The following is a 19620-nucleotide window of genomic DNA, read 5'->3' as shown; positions in this document are numbered from 1 at the left end:
TCTACATGAATGTTCATATCAGACTTCTTTGTAATACTCCAAACTAAAAGCAACCCAAATATTCATGATCAGTAGGAAAATGGATAACAAACCATAGTGCATCTGTGCAATCAATGGAATATTGCTGGGAGTAGGGGGAGGAACCAATTACTCATAAATGCAATAAAATGGATGAATCTCCAAAAAAAATATATGCCAAGTGAAAGAATACAGGCACAAAAGGGTATGTGTTATATGATTCCATTTATCTGAAACTCTAGAAAAGAGAAATCTAATCTCTTGTGGCAAGAAAGCAGATCAGTGATTGCCTGGGACCAGGAGCGACTGGGAGATTGAGTAGGAAGTCGCAGCGGGGATGCTTGGGGGTAATGGAAATGTTTATATCTTGATTGTGGTGGTGGTTTCGTGAGAGTTTCATTCATCAAAACTCACTGAGCTCTAAACGCTTAAAATAGGTCTATAAATTATACCTCAATAAAGTTGGGGGAAGGCCGTGGATAAGATTATTACGAACAACCTCAACTTTGGATTTAAATAGATGACTTGGAGTTAACAGCACTTAAATCTAACCCAAAGTTAAAATAGAACGAATATCAGATAAATGTTCAAAAAGGAACACACACACACACTTATATATACTCAACATACACACGAAGCTTACATGCACTCACAGATACATACACATGCACTCACACACTCCCAGACACACACACACACACACACATGCATACACACAGACACACAGAGGTCACACATATATGCACTTACATGCTATTATGAGACTGTCCTGGGGACCCAGGAATTCCTGAAAACTGCCCCTAACGTGTTTTCTTAAAAGGATGGGCTATATACAACAAAGGAATAAGGCAAGACAAAGAAATGTGGTTTTGTGAGCCCTGGCTTTGTTCTCAAACCTACTACAGAGCTCCTGTGAAAGGTTCCATTTCCTAGATCAGTTTGCCTTGAAAGGCATAAACCAAATAAGCCCCCATCTCTCCTCCTGCTCCCAATACCTACACCCAAGTCTCCCAGTGTGCCCTTCCCATCTACGTGGCACCACCAGCACCAACAAGGAGCCACAGAAGGGCAGTCACCCCTCAGGCATATTTCACTCTCTAGGGCATCAGCCACTGGTCCCAAAGCCTAATCCATGTCAGCTGTGTCCTTACTCTAAAACAGAGCTCAAAGAATCAAATTCCTTCAGGGCCTGCCAGGCAAGGTCAATAAATGGGTGAAATGGGCCACTGTGAGGCAAGAGAGGGAGGGGGAATTGTGTTTGGCCAAGAAACCCTCAAGTCCTGAATAAGAAGAGCACAAGGCCAGAGCTGTCCATTGTTGGTGTTTGGGAATATGGAACCAGTATGGTCAGGATTGCTGGTTTTTTCAAAAGAAGCCAAAAATTCAGACTTCCATATCAACTTCTTAATTTTAGATACTGGCAGCAATAAAAATATTCGAAACATGGCATGAATCAAGCAAAACACACCCAGTCAATGTCCCCTTTGGGCAGAGACCATGGCACTGTGTAAGGGCTGTATTCCCTGAAGAAAGGAATGGGCTTAGCCTTCCAGTCAACGCATGAATCAATTCAACATCCCCAGCAAGTCATTTTCCAGCCCATTCTTAAAATATCCAATGACTGGGAGACTGACCACTCCATCATGGGACTGTGTGTTCTCCCTCCTGTCCCCTTCAGCTGGCTCTGATCATTCCTTCAGGACTCAGCCAAGATGTTACCTACTTTGGGAATCTGTTCCTGATCCCTCATGTCTACCTTGGATACTCCTGATGTGTGTTTCCATGTCCTGTCCCCAGATTTCTCTTATCTCAATTCGGTCCATACTTCAATACATATCTGTCTCCCCCAGGCTGAGAGTTCCTACAAACAGAGATTAAAAAACAGTGGTTAGCACACATAGTAGGTACATCAGCTAGCATTTTCTGATCGCAAGTGATAAAAATTCCATCAGACTCCATTCAATGCTCAGGAAATGTATTCTCCATATAAGTGACCAGGACAGCTCGAGAATGACTTGAGTTGGGGGTTCATACAATGTCAACCACGCCTGTCTCACCAGTCTCTCCTCTGTACTCAACTTCCCTGTCAGCACCCAGGCAGTAGCAAGACAGTGACCAAAAAGAGCTGATCCCAAGTGTATTTGGATACCTCATGAATAATCCCTTTTATAGATGAGTAAATAGAGACTTGAAGATGTAAAGTAGCATGCTCAGGGTCACATAGCTGTGAGTTACAGAAGGGAGGAAGCCAAGTAAACTATTGGCCTCCAGCCCGCGCATTGAACACCATGCAATTGTGCCTTTTTCCTAGTTAGCTCCAGAAGTGGCCTCTTACAGCCAGGCAACTTTGGTTTAAATGGTACAATTACAGGTGGCTGAGAGACATACCACCCTCCTTTATACCACCTGTGATGTCAACAGAATACAGAGGTGGAGGGAGCAGAATAATGTCAAAAAAGAGAAGTGCAACAGGGACACCCATCCATGGCACACCTGGATCTCAACCACTGGCAGAGAGGGGTTCCCTGTCATTTGGTGTGATTTCTGAGCTCTTCCCTGGCCACTGTCCTCCAAGACCACATTCCGTATGGGCAATGGGGAAGATGTAGCCTTTGGAAGCAGCTCTCTACCTGATGGGGTAGTGGGACCCACCAGTTGATTTCCTTGGATGATGAGCATCTTAGATAGGTTATTGGACAGATGGATGTCTCTCTTACTGAAGAATCCTCAGATCTTTGGGAAGTTATTGGTGTCCACCTTCTGTCTGCTCCATAGTTACACCTGAAGCCCCACTGTTCATGAGCCATAGTCTTTGAATGCACAATCTGCCAGTGCTCTGACCAGGCCCCCAGCCAAATCTGGCTGGTCTCCATCTTGACCCCACATCCCTCAGCAAAAACAATGGCCTGGAGGCTGGGAGTGGAGTCTTGGTTCTTTGATCCCAGCTGCTCTGAGCAGGGGGCTCATCACAGGGGGTGCCTGGGAAAGGTCTAGAGGACTCACATGTTTCTGGGTTGCCGCTCTCCTATCTTCTTGGATGCTACTTTTAGTTGGGAAAGATCATTCAGCTTTCTAATTATGCAGGTCTCCACATTTCTGATTCTCAGCTGTTATGGATTTCAGGTCACAAGTAGGGAATGGATGTCTCAGGAGATCTCACCAGGAGCCTAATATAAATGTGGCTGGCTTTCAAGAAAGCCACATTCAACCTAAGCTTGTCACTGTCTACAGGACCTTACTAAAGGTCACTTCTATTTAACAAGGACTTCAACCTTTCAGCCCAGGAACCATGAGTCCTCACCACCCAGGGCTGCCACTCAGCCAACTCCACATGTGTGCTCTGTCACCTGTATACCCCCACTCCTAGAACTAATATCTTCATCCATTTTGTTCAAAATAACAAAGGAAACAAAACCAACACAAGTGAATATAAGTATATGGCCTCATAGATGTGAAAATGCTGAACTGGGGCTCCAAGAACAGCTAGATCCAGGAGCTCATGCAAGCACGGGTGTGGTTTTTTGGTTTCTTGGGTCTGCTGTCTTCCACATTTTGTTTTCTTCTCCGGTGTTCTATGGTTGTGCATGGATCCAGACCCCCCACATCCTCACCAATTATTATCCAGCAGGTTAAAGCTAGAACTTTCTTCTTCAACAGTCAAAGAAAAACTCCAAATCCTTTCTTATTGGTCTAAATTGGTCATACGTCCATTCTTGAAAGAATTACAGATGATCCCTGACTTACAGTGGTTTGACTTAAAGTTTTTTTTTATCTTAACCATGGTACAAAAGAGATACACATTCAATAGAAATCACACTTGGAATTTCACATTTTGATCTTTTACTGGGAGAGCAATGCCATTTGATCCTCTCTTGTGATGCTGGGCAGGGGCAGAGAGCCACAGTTCCTGGGCAGCCCTGTGATCGCGAGTGGAAACAACCACTGTGTTCTGCTGCCAAGATGGGATGTTTCATAGGTTAAGTGTACTCAATGCATTTTCAACCTAATGGTTTTTTCAACTTACAACGGGTTCTTCAGTACATAACTCCATCCTAAGTCAAGCCAGAGAGATCCAGTGCTCTGATTGGCCAGCACGGGTCACATGCCCACCTAGAGGCAGAGTCAACCTTACCCAAAAGACATGGGGTAAGAAAAGGGGACCTCTTCAGAAAGAGTCTGGAGTATGGCCATCTCCTACAAGATGACCCTCCTACACAGATACAGAGGAAGAGATGCTCAAGGTGAGGTGCCGGGGAAGGGGCACAGCTTCAGTGTCCTCTCTGGATTTGTGGTCTTCCAGGAACCTCCTACAGGATGGAGTAGACAAGAAATCTACATGATTGGTGCTCAGCAGATATTCATCTTGTGAGTGAACAAATGAGTGACCAACCCTCTCACCTGAGCAGAAGAGCATTCTGGAAAGAAGGAAGACAGAGCAGTTTTCTTCTCTGCTCAAAGAAGAGCTGGAGATGAGAGCATTCACATGGGTGTATGCCCCTCCGTGGCTTGGGATTACCCACCTCACTGAGGCAGTAGGCAAATGCTGAGCCCTGAGGACCTGTCTGCAGGTAGCCAGTTCTCAATGGTCTGTATGTGGCAGACGCTCCCTGGATTATCCAGGTCAGTCTTTAACCCTAGCCTAGAGTCCCCTGGTACTATGGGATTCCAAACAAAACCCAAGGGGCCAGGCTACATGACTTGAAAGGTCTCTTTCTTCAATAAGCTTTGCCCCATCTACTACCATCCACAGTGCATGCCCAGGGAACGCTGGTTCACTTCCATGACTGTCTGAGCAAAGCAGACAGGAAAGCAAATCCGCTCATGGCAGGAGTCGGCAGGGCGTGGGGCTGGAGTGGGCGGCCATAAAAGTCCTCCCAGAGAAGGGCAGGGGAGGGGATGAAGAGAGGATGATTAATGGGTACAGGGGTGCAGGCAGGATAAGAGGAACAACTCAACGTTCTCTAGCACAGTAGGGTGACTGTGGTTGACAACAACTAATTGGATATTTTCAAATAGCTAGTAGAGAGGGTTTGGAATGTTCCCATCACAAAGAAACAGTAAATGTCTGGGGTGATGGATGTGCCAATTACCCCAATCTGATTGTTACACATTGTATACATGTATTGAAATGTCCCATTGCACCCCATAAATATGCACAATTATTACGTGTCAATTAAAAATAAGAATATATTGAAAAACCACCCCAGACCCAGACCTGGAGATGAGAACATGCACCTGGGTGTATTCCTACTCCGTGACTCAGGGCTGTCCATCCACCTTGCCACCTCCAGCCTCTGGCATGGGTACTAGGATATCACATTCCTGGCCAGTGGTCGCACTGTATGACCAGAGTGTTTGTACTAACTGCCACTGACCATGAGTCCCTTCCAAACTTGCTTAGGGGCCATCATGAGTTGGGTTCCCAGAAGCAAATCCTGAGAAAGGGACACATGTTCAAGGCATTCTTTGGGGGAAGGGGGTGGTTTTTTGGGTGGTGGAACCTGAAGAGACCAGCCAGGTAGTGGGACAGTTGGAACAGGAAAGAAGACAAAGGGACTGGTTTCAGAAGTCCAGCCTCAGCCTGAACCCCTGGAATGCTCTGGAGCGTAGGTTAAACCGCGGAGCTGTTTGCTTTCCCGTCTTGGGGCAAAGGTACTGGGCTGGATTTCCCATACTGCCCTGCCTACTCCCAGGCAGGCTGGGTGGCGAAAAGGAAAGGTCTGTTTTGTCTTTCCTCAGCTCTCAGTCAGCACACAAGGTGTCTGGCCCTGGATGTGTAGGGGGCAGTCCCCACACACCAAGCCATCATTTCTAGAGCAGAGACCAGCTGAGCATCCTCTAATGTTGCATTTAGTTATTTATTTATTGGTACCGGGGATTGAACCCAGGGGCACTTAACCACTGAGCCACGTCCCCAGCCCTTTTTACATTTTATTAGAGTTGCTTAGGGCCTCGATAACTTGCTAAGGCTGACATGATCTCCTGCCTCAGCCTCCTGAGTCGCTGGGATCATAGGTGTGTGCCACCGCGCCCAGCAGCCTTCTCTAATTTAAACCATTTCTGACACCGTCTACCAGGAGGCAGCTCTGATCCCACAGGCGGGGGCCCAGTCCCCAAGACTTCCCTCTTCCACACACCAGATGCCAGTCTCAGCCCCAGGTTGTTTTGCCTTTGCTTCTGGCCAGGAATCACACTATAAATGGGTGTTCCTGCAGCCCCCTACCTGGGTACAATTAAATTGCTTAAGCAGCTCAAGGAATGCAGGGAAACATGGTTCTGGTTTATTATTAAGGAGTCAGAAAGACTGCGGATGAAGAGAGGCTCACAGTGAGGTGCAGGGGAAGGGGCAGGGAGCCTCCATACCCTCTCTGGATGTGTCGTCTTCCAGGAGCCTCTACTGTCTGGAGGCTCCCCAAACCGTGTCCTTGTGGGGTTTTATGGGGACTTCATTGCATAGGCATGAGTGCTAACAGACCTGGTGGGGGAACCCAGCAAGGCCTGTCCGGATTCTTCTTGGCCTCCTCCCTCCAGGGCGTGGGGCCGGGCCCTCTGGAATGAGGAGGGTCAGTAAGAATTCCTTTATGATAAGCTCTAAGACAGGAAGGCAGGAAAGGCCAGAGTGAGAAGAGAGCCTCTAGTTTTTATGGCCTGATTTGGGAAGGGAGTTATGAGTCAGGAATCACGTTCAAAAACAAAACAAAACAAAATACGTGACATAATAACACACACGCCCAGCTGTGGTGCTTCCGGGGCCCAGGAGTGATCCTTGAGGTTCTGTAGGTGTGAACTGCAGGCAGAAGAAGCAGGGACCAGCGCACAGAAGCGGGGACCCAGGCCAGCACCACCTGTGTCTACAACAGAGGAAAAGCCCAGAGGTGTCATCACCTTCCCCAGGCCCCACGGGAGCAGGCAAGTGGGAGCCTCCAGGGCCCCGGGCTCCTAACTTCTAGAAGGTTCCCCCCAGCTCCCCGACTCCTGCCCTTGCTAGTGTGTCATCTCTCCTTGGTTCATCAAGCAGGACACTGGGTGTGAATCTTGCTGGAATCTGCCCCGAACACTCCCCTGCCTCCACCTCAGGGCTTCAGCCTCAGACACTGCTCTGCATCCTGATTTTCCCTGAAACTGCTCTTCTGCCTCCATTTCCTCCTCACCAGATGGATTATAGCAAGTCCGCTTTCTGCATCCATTACGTCACAAATCATTAAGCATATTGACACAAAGTGGAGTGGCCTGGTGATTGCAAAGGGGATAGGTGTTTTTCCATTGCTGAGCAGAAAGTTGCTGTCACCTTGTTCAAATTGTCTAGGGTCCCACACACTCCAGGGGCCAAAAGCCAGTGGCCCCCTTCCTGCTCCTTAGGCTTACGGGGTGGAACAGAGGTCATGGTGGTTGGTCCTCTGCAGGAATCTTTCCCAGGTCACCACTCTGAGAGCTGATCTTCAGAAACCAGAGACAGCAGGGCTTGCCAAAGGGCAGCTCAGCTCTGAATCCATCCAACAGCAAAAGCCGGTTGAACATACAGACATGGCTTCCTCATGTAGGGTGCAGCCCAAGATGCCCTCCTTCAAGGAGCCCAGGATGCCCTCCAAGGCTGTCTCCCCAGCCCCTGCTTCTGGGTATCATTTTCTAACACTGTCTCACTAAGCTCACAATAGCGGCTTGTGGCTCCTATTTTTGTCAGCATTGTATGAGGGAGGCCCAGAGAAGGACAGTGACTCTCCCCAGGTCACACGGCTAAAAAGTACCAAGGGTCGGTTTCCAAACCCAAGACTGTCTGGCTTTGCATTCAGTATCATGCCCACAAAGCTGACTTTTTTGTCTTTCAGCTGAGGTTCTCCCTCTGAAGTCCCACTCAACAGTCCCCAGTATAAGTGCCTTTGGATATTTAAATCAATTCCAATCTATTTGTAACCTAATTCCACCAAAATGAGAGCCATCTCTTTATTTACCCCACGAACAGGTATTTACTAGACCCGCAGGCTTCCTTTTCCAAGATATTCCTTCATGTGTGTTTTTTAACTGTATTTTATTTATTTATTTGTTTACTTATTTATTTTTATGTGGTGCTCAGGATCGAACCCAGGGCCTTGCACATGCAAGGCGGGCGCTCTACCGCTGAGCCACAATCCCAGCCCCTTCATGTTTGTTTTTAACACACGTGGAGGGAGAAGAAAGCAGTGAGGAGGGGGTAATCATGAGATGTGGTAGACCAAGAACGCCCCCACCCCCTGCAGAGGAGACCACTCACATACCCCCAGGACAAGGCCCTCTCCGGTTTTGTGTTGGAGGTGCCTTGTGGGTCTCCTCTGATAGGGGGTGTGGCCTGTGTGCACGGTCCTGGGGTTCCCCCAGCTCCACCTTTCCCTGGTCCCTCCCCACAGGTCCTCCCCACCCTCGTGGCTCACGGGATTCACCCTCACCTCTGTGGGAAGCCCCCACAAGCTCTCCCTGTTGGTCTCTCCCGGGAGGTGCGCAGGTCAGGAGCAGACTCCCACTGCTCCGGCAGAAGCCTCCATGGAAGAATAACTGTGTTGTGATTTTCAAAGGAAATTGAAATCTCCTCTTTACTGCTTTCTAAATGAACCTTATAATTTTTTTCCCTGTCTACAACATCCCTGTGAACTGCCTCCTCTGTGAAGGAGAATGTGGAGATGGCAGGCCACCAGGCTGGGCACGCGCCCCTGGCAGGTCCCTAGCGGGAGGCAGGGTCCACTACTGAGGCCAGGAGCCTCCACCACCAAGCAGCCTCTCCCTCCCCACTCCTTTCCCACAGATCCGAGCCTCTGAAATGGAACCAGCCCTATCAAGCCTTAGGATCAAGCCTGAGTTGTCAAGGGGTTCCTGGGTCAGACCCCCTGGCCTGTCAGCAGGAGCCGGGCTGGGGCAGGAGGAAGACACCATAAGACAGGAATAGCAGGGTTTTCCCGGGTGGGAGCTCTGGAGGGCAGTGGGGGTGTGGTTTAAAGGGTGGGAGGAAGATCATGGGGAGGCTGAGAACAAAAGGGAGCACTGATAGAAAAGTCATAGAAGATTCTAGAAGGGATGCAAGGGGGCTGGGGCAGGGAAGAGAAGGAACCCAATCAAGGGCAGCATGGGCAATGGCAGGCACAGCAATGACTGTCCCTCACAGGTCTGGGCCACACATAAGCCTGAACTTCTCCAGGCCTGCTTTTTGGGGACTGGGGGCAGAGGGTGGGGGCGATAAATGAGGGACACATTGTGGCCTCATTAGGAGCAGGAAGAAAGAAGTAAGTGCAGTCAAGGGGTGAGCCAAGCCATTCCTGTGCCTTGGTGAGAGCCTGTCCCAAGTAACAGGCTCCCTTGAGGTGGCAGTCTTGGCTATCTGGGCTGCAAATCTACCATTTTCCACTACACGCTACTGGCTACTCGTGAAAACAAAGGCGCAATCCTCAGTTAGGTGCAGACCTCTTAGCTTACTGAAGGGCCGACCCACCCCTGTGGCTGTGTGCCGGGGCCAGGGCCAGGGGAGGGCAGAGCCTCACTCAGCACCTTCTCTCCTGTCGGAAAGCTGTGTGCAGGTGGGGACTGGTGCTTCCCTCACGCGTGTGTCGTGGGGTTGCAGGTCTAAGGTCCTTTAGAGATGGGAAGGGCTGCAAGAACAGGACTTGGGGACCTCGCCTCCTGGCAGGAGGACATTGCCTAAGGCAGCAGACTTGCTGAACTGCCTGGTGTCCACCTCAACAGGAGATAGGAAGTTGGGGATGGCAGAGTGGAGCAAGGACACGGGGGTGGGGGGTGGCTTGCCACACCGTGGATGTGATGAGAATGGAGGAACTTTTTGTGGATCAAGGGACACTGCAGAAGGTAGTGGCTTTAGCCACAGGTAGCCTCCCATGAGGACAGCCTGTGAAGCAAAGGGACAGTTCCCCCAATTCAGAGGAGCCAGGATCTTAAAGAGTTGGAAGGAGCTGACTGACCTAGATCTGCAATTTGGAAAGTTTGGTGGCAGGAAATCGGCATTACCCTGAGGAGTAGTGACACCCAGACACCCAGAGCCCCAGTCAGTGGGTCAGTATGTGGTACTAGGCAAATGTCCCTCCCTTCCCTCTCGTCACCTGTGTACCTGGTGAGGGAAGTCACGGGGAAGTTGTCCCCCCCCAATCACTACCAGGGTGGGTGGAGGAGGTGGCGCCCAGCCCCATTCCAGCCCCAGGGCGCAGCTTCCAGTGGGGAAGAAGGTGGATTTCAATCCTCTGGGAGACTGGAGTCTGAGGCTTGATTTATTTATCAGCCAAAAGGAAGCTATAGAGTCTGCCCAAGATGTTGTCAAGGGACAGAAAAGCACACAGTTTCACCAGCCTGCAGTTGAAACAGCAACATGAGAAGAACATTTTAAATAAATATTTCATGTTAATGCCACCAGCCGAATCTAACCTGAATGATAAATCAATTACACAAGGGACAAGGACTCCCTTAGACAAGCTCAGGTACACACACATATTAGAAAGAGACATACGGAATAATAAACAAGGGATGCAGGAGCCCAGGGACATCTAAAGTGAGGCCAAGCTCCCAGGCAGGAGAGCCAAGACCTGCCGGGGAACTGAAGCTGTCCAGTCTCCAGCCAGCCCAGGTCACAGTAGAGATCCTGGCTCTGCCACCTGTCTATGTGAGCTTGGGAGAGCCAGTAAACACCTCTGTGCCTCAGTTTCCTCATCTATAAAGTGGGAGAATAGCTCCTACCCAGGAGATAGGTATGAGGATTAAATGAGTTGATACAGGGACGGGTCTTAGATCAGCACCGGGCTGGCCTTCATCCCTGCCTCTGGCGTCCCACAGTGTGGCTCTCCAAGCCCCTGCATCTCTCTCTTCTCTTCTCCCCTTGCCACCTGCTGACACCTTGCCTGTTGCTGATCCTGCTGAGGGCTCAGAGAGCCTGGATGGAGCTGGTCCGTGGAGATCTTCCCGGGGGTCTGACGGCAGAGCAAGATGGGGACTGATGGACTGTCCCTATGAAGATCCTGCGGGGACACTGCCTCCTGCCTTGTCCACCAGGAACTGGGGAAGCTGGAATCCCTGTTCTGCTCTAGGAGGCTCCTGCTCCTCCAGGGACCTCCAGTTTCATTCTGGAATCTTCTCTGATGCCTCTCCCACCTTGTCAGCCATAGAGAGCACACTGCATCTCAGGCCTCTTTACTCCAGATGGGCAAGGAAATTGTGTCACTAGCCTGGCAGGAACAACATCTAGAGACCACAAAGGGATTTTGCAAACCCCCACCTCTCCCTCCCACTTCCTCCTTGGAAGATACTGGATGGTGTTTGTCTATATTTCTTAGAGTATCCTCCTCCCACCCAGCCACTCAACTGGGGATGCACCAGAGTAAGGAAGATCCATATTTACTGAGCTCACACTAAATGCTCTGCTTGTAGCATTATCTCATTTAATCCATTAGTAGGAGGTCCTGAATGCCCTCAGGGAACTCCTTGGAATTATGGATAGTTTCAGGAAACAAACCCCAGGATTTCAAAGGTTTGAAGACAGCTTCCACTTCCCCTAGCATCCCCTCAACAGTTCTTATTTCTGCCTCTTTCCTGAATGCAGATCATCAACCCTAAACCCTGGAGTCATCTGGGCAGATGTTTTGATAATCGAGGCGAATGCCCTGCCCCTCTGAAGAGAGTCAGGGTAAGAATGCGTTGGCTAGGCAACCCCTGGTGCAGCCCAAAGACTGGGCACCTCTGTTACACCGGTGCCAAGGAAGCTTCCACAGTGGCCTGTTTGTCCCACCTTCTTATTGAACTGATGTAGACCCGTGGAGCAGAGAGGAGAAGTGACTGGCCACAGGTCCCCCGGAGCCTGGTCTCTAGCATCGTGAACTTCCTTCCCACCATGCTCAGCAAAGGTCTCTTCTGTCCTCCAAACCAGCTTGCCCTGGAAGAGCCTTCAAGAGAGATGTCAGATGGCTGAGCTGGTGCTGGGCCCCTCCCCTCCTCAGCCCGCCTCCTTCCTCCCAGGATCCAGCAGCCTCCCTCCACCAGGCCTCAGCCTTGGGCTGTTGCAGAACAGGACAGAACAGAATGCTGGTCCCGCAGCCTCGTCATGCTGAACTGTAATTGCTTGTTTCCCTGCTGCATTCACGCAGGAGAAAAGAGCTCTATTGTAGTCCTGGTGTCCCCAGAGCCCCGCGCAGGGCCTGGCCGAGCCAAGGAGCTCAGTGTTTTCTGGTGAATTCTATAAAGGGACTGAGTTAATGACTTCATTCCTTACTCTTTTTAAGGTATTAGCTGATATTTTAAGGGCAACGCTTAGCCCAAAGGCAAAACATGTTAATGGTGGAATTTTAGCATCCTCGCCTGAGGAGATTTCCTGAAGTTTCTCAAGTCACCTGTAATTGAGTCCTGCAAGCTCCAAGAGAGGCTTTTTCTAGCTCTACTCCCTTGACCATCAGATGGGCCCCGAGACCCTTTCACGTCTCCATGAGGGATCACCAGGCCTCTCCCCTCTTTCTCAGGGTTCCAGGTGGCTCTAGCTGACTGAGGAGCCAGCTCACCTCGGATCCGCTTCCCATCCCTCCTCCTGTCAGCAAACACACCGCCCCAGGCTCTGAACCGACCAGGAGAAGGAGTCTGACAGCCCCATTTAGCAGCCTCTTCCAGGCCTTAGCAGGTGGGGCTGCTCCTACCGGGGCCAGGAGGGACAGGGCCTTTCTTTGGGGGACAGTGAGTGGCAGGCCAGTGACTGGCATCAGAAGCCTCTTGGTGACCTACAACCTAACCAAGCCACTCCTCTCAGCCGTTGGACTTGTAAGAGGGGGATGGACGACAGGAGAGGCAGCCTGCTGGGGTCCCAGGCCCAGCTGAGTAGAAAGGCCGAGGAAGCCTTTCTGAGTGACTGATTCACTGAGCAGGGTGCTGGCGGGAAAGGAAGAAGCCAAGCTATTTCCTGGGCTCCTGCTCTGCCTTGTGAGACAGGCTTACTGCAATACAGGGCCCAGAGTCCCTGTGGCACTTACTTACCCAATGTCTCCCCTTCCCAGCACTCTGGACGTCCCTGGGAGGTGCTATTCAATCCCCTCCCTCCTTTGCTTCTCAGGGAACCCTCAGAGCCTGTCTATCCTTCCTGCTGCCCCCCTGAAAGCATTGAGACTCCAGGACCTGAAAACCTCAAGCTCCTGGGTCCTCATGCACCAATAGCCAACAGGCCCTGAGGCCCTGAGGCCCTCTGTAGAGAGTGCCTGCCTCACTGCACACCATGGCTGCCAGCCTCCCTCAACCCCATGTGGTTTATTCTCTTCTTGGACATCGGAGGCACAGGAAGCCCAGAGCAGTTCAGACACTATCCAGAGTCAAGGCATGCAGCAGAGCCAGGAATCAAATCTGGGCTTCAGAGTTCATCTGTCATTTGTCTTCTATAACCAGAAATCTTCACTCTGGCCAACCCTGAGGGAGAAGTGGGAGGTGGCTTCTGCCCAGTGCTCTCCAGACACCCCAGCAACAAACCAGTGGGGGAGGGCAGGCGTCACCGTAAGCTTCTAGAACAAGATGGGGCTTGAAGAAAGACTCAGGCGAACACTGTCTAGATGAGAAAAATTGGGAATATTTTCATGAGCCTGAGAAATGTACTGGAGTTTAACTCTTAAGGTTAGATTTTTTTCCTGACTTTTTTTTCCTCTCAAGTTTTTGCTACAGAAGAATATTTCACACATACAGAAAACTTCAAAATATAATACAATAATATCCCTCATGCTCACAATTAACATTTTGTCAAGTTTGCTTTGTGTGTGTTCCTAGACTATTTGCGTAAAAGCTACAGACACGAAAACAGTAGCCTCCTAAATTTTAAGACCTTTTCTTTTAAAAACAAGTACATTCTCCTACCAAAATGTCATTGCTACACTTAAGAAAAATCAAAAACTTGCTAATATTATCTAATATCTAGTCCATTTTTAAATTTTGATAATTGTCCCCAAATGTCTTTTATAGATGATTTTTATTTTTATTTTATTTTATTTTTTTAATTTTTTATTGTTGGCTGTTCAAAACATTACATAGTTCTTGATATATCATATTTCACACTTTGATTCAAGTGGGTTATGAGCTCCCATTTTTACCCCATATACAGATTGCAGAATCACATCAGTTACACATCCATTGATTTACATATTAGATGATTTTTAATACCAAACTCCAATCAGAAGTATTTCATCGGGTTGTGACTTTGACTTCTATTTAGTCTCTTCTATCTAAAATTGTCGTCTAAAATGGTCCCTCCATAAACTATACTACAGAGCAAAGTAACAAAAACAGCATAGTATTGGTACCAAAACAGACTGGTAGACCAATGGTACAGAATACAGGACACAGAGACTAACCCATAAAACATGTCAAGAACATGCATTGGAGAAAAGATAGCCTCTTCAATTAATGGTGCCGGGAAAACTGGAAATCCATATGCAATAAAATGAGATTAAACCCCTATCTCTCAACATGCACAAAACTCAACTCAAAATGGACCAAGGACTTAGGAATACAACCGGTGACCCTGCGTCTAACAGAAGAAAAAGTAGGCCCTAATCTCCATCATGTGGGATTAGGCCCCAAATTCCTTAATGACTCCTGTAGTGCAAGAATTAAAATCAAGAATCAATAAATGGGATGAACTCAAACTAAAAAGTTTCTTCTCAGCCAAAGAAACAATCTGTGGGGTGAATAGAGAACCTACCTACATCTTGGGAGCAAATCTTTACCCCTCACACATCAGGTAGAGCATAATCTTTAGGGTATATAAAGAACAGAAAAAGTTAAACACCAAAAATAAATAAATAAATAAAAATAACTTAATAAATGGGCCAAGGACCTGTAGAGACACTTCTCAGAAAAGGATATACAATCAATCAACAAATACATGAAAAAATGTTCATCAACACTAGCAATTAGAGAAATGCAAATCAAAACCACTCTAAGATTTCATCTCACTCCAATCAGAATGGCAACAATTATGAAGACAAACAACAATAAGTGTTGGTGAGGATGTGGGGGAAAAGGCACACTCATACATTGCTGGTGGGACTGCAAATTGGTGCAGCCAATATGGAAAGCAGTATGGAGATTTCTTGGAAAATTGGGAATGGAACCACCATTTGACCCAGCTATCCCTCTCCTCCGTCTATACCCAAAGGACTTAAAAACAGCATACTTCAGGGTCACAGCCACATCAATGTTTATAGCAGCACAATTCACAATAGCTAAACTGTGGAATCAACCTAGATGCCCTTCAGTAGGTGAATGGATAAAACAAAAAAATGTGGCATATATACACAATGGAATATTATTCAGCAATAAAAGAGAATAAAATCATGGCATTCGCAGGTAAATGGATGGAGTTAGAGAAGATAATGCTAAGTGAAGTTAGCCAATCCCCCAAAACCCAAGGCTGAATGTTTTTTTTTGTTGTTGTTGTTTTGTTTGTTTGTTTTTGATATAAGGAGGCTGATTCATAGTGGGGTAGGGAGCAAGAGCATGGGAGGAATAGATGAACTCTATATAGGGCAGAAGGGTTGGAGGGGAAGGGACAGGACATGGGGTTATTAATGATGGTGGAATGTGATGATCATTATTATCCAAAGTACAGGTATGAAGACACGAATTGGTATGAATATATTACGTATACAACCAGAGATATGAAAAATTGTGCTCTATATGTGTAATAAGAATTGTAATGCATTCCACTGTCATATAAAAATTAAAATTGAAATAAAATGGTCCCTCCACCAGTCCCCGCCCCCCACACCCCCGTCATGATATTGATTTTGTTGAAAAGGTCAAACTGGTGGACTTAAGAAATTCCCACTTTCTGATTATTTCCCTGTGGTGCTATTTAACTTGTTACTTTACGTCCTGAATTTCCTGTAGACTGGATGTTAGATCTTGAGTGTGATCAACAATCAAGTCCAAGTTTGTTGGCAAACCAGGCATGGTGGCTCATGCTTGTAATACCAGTAGCTCCAGAGGCCAAGGAAGACTGTAAATTTGAGGCCAGCCTTGGCAATTTAGCAAAGCCCTCAGCAACCTAGTGAGACTCTGTCTCAAAATTAAAAATAAAAAGGACTGAGGAGCTAACTCAGTGGTAAAACTGAGTTCAATCCCTGAGTTCAATCCCCAGTACCCCCCCCCCAAAAAAAAAGAAAGAAAAAAAGTTAGCTTGGGGCTGGGGCTATAGGTCAGTGGTAAAGTGCTTGCTTCAAAAGTGTGAGGCGCTAGGTTCCATCCTCAGCACCACATAAAAAAAATAAATAAATAAAGATACTGCATGTTCATCTACAACTAAATAAATATTTTTTTAAAAAGTTGGCAAGAATACGTTTATAGTAGACAAGATGTCTCTCGTATTCACACCTGTGTATCAGCCCTCTCCTTGAGTGTGAGCTGAATTTTGTGACTGGCTTCTAGTGAAGAGAATACAGCAGACACCAGTTCAGAGATTAGATTATTTTAAAACTGCAGGTTCTGTCTTGAGTTTTTCTCTGTCTGTCTCTTCACCCTGCAGGAAACTAACTCCCCTGTGGAGATCCCAGCTAGCAAGGGGAAAAGTCCTACCCATCACCAGATCTCCCCCACCCCAGTTAAGCCTTCAGATGAGACCCCAGCCCCCGCCAACCACTCAACTGCAACCTATGAGAGACTTTGAGGCAAAGGCTCCCACCCGACCTGTGCCTGGATCACCGACAAGGAGAAGGAGTGCCAGGATCCTTAAGTCACAGAAACTCTGTGGTAATACATATTGCTCGTTTTAAGCTACTGAGTTTTGGGGTATTTGTTTTGTATAGCTTTGGACTGAATGTGTCCTCCCTTTAGACCCCCAAGTTCCTATGTTGAAGCGGTAGCCCCCAGTGTAAATATTTGGAGACAGGCCTTAGGAGGCAATCAGGCTAAAAGAGGTCATAAAAGTGGGGCCCCGGTCTTATAGGACTTTGGCCTTATAAGAAAAAGAAAAGTGTGAGGACCCAGGGAGAATATGGCTTGTCCGCAAGCCAGGAAGAGAGCCCAGCAGAAAGGGAATTGGCAGGCACCTTGATCTGACTTTCCACACTACAGAACTGTGAGAAAATAGATGTCTGTCGTTTGAGCCAACCAGTCTTGTATCTTGCTGTCCCTCCAAGCTACAGGAACACTATTTTGAATTTTAGACACCTAAGAAAAAGTTTGCCAAGGGGACTCTCTCCAGACATCTCTCCACGATTCTTAGAAATCCCTGCTAGACACTTTTAATGGTCAGGGGAAGTGAAGGGAAAGAGTAATGAGGGAAAATGGGCAGGGGGCACTTGAGCAGTCATTTTGTTTCAGGAATGAGCTATACTGGAAAAAGAAACCGAGCCTCCAGACCCCTGAGGTCTGGTCCTCACAGCATTACCAACTTGCTAAGACCAGTGAGCGGGCCCTCCATGTCACATGCAGGTTTGCTATGGGGCCTGGAGAAGATACTGCATGTAGTGGAATGTGGAAAGACACATAGGATAGCATCCCTAGGGCTTGTGCCCCCAGAATCATGTGCCAGAGGAGGACAGGGAGGTGCAGGTGAAGGATCCGAGCATGTGAAGTGTCCTCCCCACAGCTGAGGGCTGTTCACTGGGAGACGGTTGTAAATAACTCAGCACTGCAGTAAGGGAGGGAGGAAGAAATTGGTCCAAGAGAGCTCCCAACTTCCAGCAGGATGCAGAAGGTGGTCAGTGCAGCTCCTCTGGGATACCAGCCTGCAGCCACCTCCATAGCCCAGAGCATATGACATTAACAGCACAATGAATTGGGCAGAGGAAACTGGCTTTGATGCCCACACAACCCCCAGTTTCCAGGACTTGCTCTCTCTCCACTGGGATGGGCTGAATGAAGCTTTCCCACCTCACTTCTCCCGCCCTCCTTCCTGCCTGACTCTATTCCCACCTCTGATTTAAACTTCCTAAAGACAGTTAATCCTGATCAATGGAAACTATTATGGTTGCTTACTCCTGAGCCCTCTGATATTGATGCATGGCAAGAAGGCTTCCTGGGCCTCCACCTGGAGTAATCATACACACTTGGCCTACTTTGAGAAGATTGGAGGCTCCTTACTCCAAATCTTTCCTTCTGCTCAGGTTCAACTCATACTCGCCAGTAGCCACCCCCAGAAACTTCCCATCCCCAGTCCTTTGAGACTAGATGCTGAGGCTCCCTAAAAGCCCATGGCTTAGTGAGCTGGAGGCAAGCATTTCCCATCTCTACAATCAAGATGGTGAAGTGCACCTCAGTGAGTTACTTACACAGGTGCCACCGACCCAGGTCACCGGCAAAGCGCAGAGTGGATCGTTAACAGCCTAAAGGCATGCCAAAGTGCAACAGAGACGCTGGGTGTCTTCTGCCATCAGTCCCTCTCAGCAAAGGAGCCTCACCTGGGTGGGGAGCTGCAGGTGTTTTTCCAGTCTCTGTGAGGCTGGACCTGTCATGCCAGCCCTACGCACGCACGTTCACAGCCATTGTTCAAAAACAACAGGCAGAAATCACTACAAGGAAAGCACAGCCAGCAGGTCCTCAGCCTGCTCAGGAGCCAGGGAGCAGGTTTCCCTGCACACCCTCTCCATCTGAGCACACACAGAACACTCCTACCCATCTCCCTCCACCCTCACGGGAGACCTTCCCCTCAGCTTCTCCCTCCCACCACCTCCACTCACAACACTCAACAGGCCTCACGTCCCTGCCAGGCCCTCGCTTGATCTGAGGAAGTCAGGCTAAGTTCCTGGACTGGCCCACACTTTCCAGAGACACCCTGCTGCACTGTGAGCAGCTGAGGCTCATCTCTGCCTGTCAGCCCTCGCCAGCGTCACACAGTTTTAAGTGCTCCTGTCTTCTGTTCAGCTCAACACACAAGACCTAGTGTTATGAACAGAAGGGTGTTCCCCAAATTTGTATGTTGAAAACTAACCTCCAATGTGCCTATGTTTGGAGATAGGGACTTTAATGAATGTTAAGGCGAGTGGGGAGAGGCCCTGACCCAAAGGATTACTGTCCTTATAGGAAGAAGAAGAGGTATTGGGGATATACACACAGAGAAAAGGCCATGTGAGGACATAGCAAGAAGGCCGCCACCTGCAGGTGAGGAAAGAGGCCACAGGAGAAACCAAACCTACTGGACCTTGATCTGGACTTCAGCCTCCAAAACTGAGAAAATAAGTTTCTGCTGTTTAAGCCACCCAGGGTGTTGTGTTTCGTTGTATCAGCCCTAGCAGACTAATATACCCATATTTACCTATATTTATCCAGACCCAAAGGAAACCAGGGGTATGAAAAGAATAAGGCCTGGCTCCTGTCTGAAGGAGCTTCATAAGAATATGTAAATCTCTGGGCATGGTGGCACACACTATGATCCCAGTCACCCAAGGTGCTGAGACAGGAGGATGGCAAATTCAAGGCCAGCCTGGGCAACATAGCAAGGCCCCGTCTCAAAATAAAAAAAATAAAAAAGGTCTGGGGATGTGGCTCAATGGGAAAGTGCCTCTGGGTTCCAGCTCCAGTACAAAAAAGGAAGGAGGAGGAGGAGGAGGAGGAGAAGACATAAATTAATGAAATAGAATTGAGAATCTGGAAGTAAGTCCTCGCATTTAATAAGCACTC

Source organism: Marmota monax, unplaced genomic scaffold, assembly GCF_021218885.2.
Source record: "Marmota monax isolate L192 unplaced genomic scaffold, Marmota_monax_Labrador192_F-V1.1 WCK01_AAM20220418_F8-fsc00081, whole genome shotgun sequence".
NCBI classification, from domain to species: Eukaryota; Metazoa; Chordata; class Mammalia; order Rodentia; family Sciuridae; genus Marmota; species Marmota monax.
Note: the sequence above shows the minus strand (reverse complement) of the source record.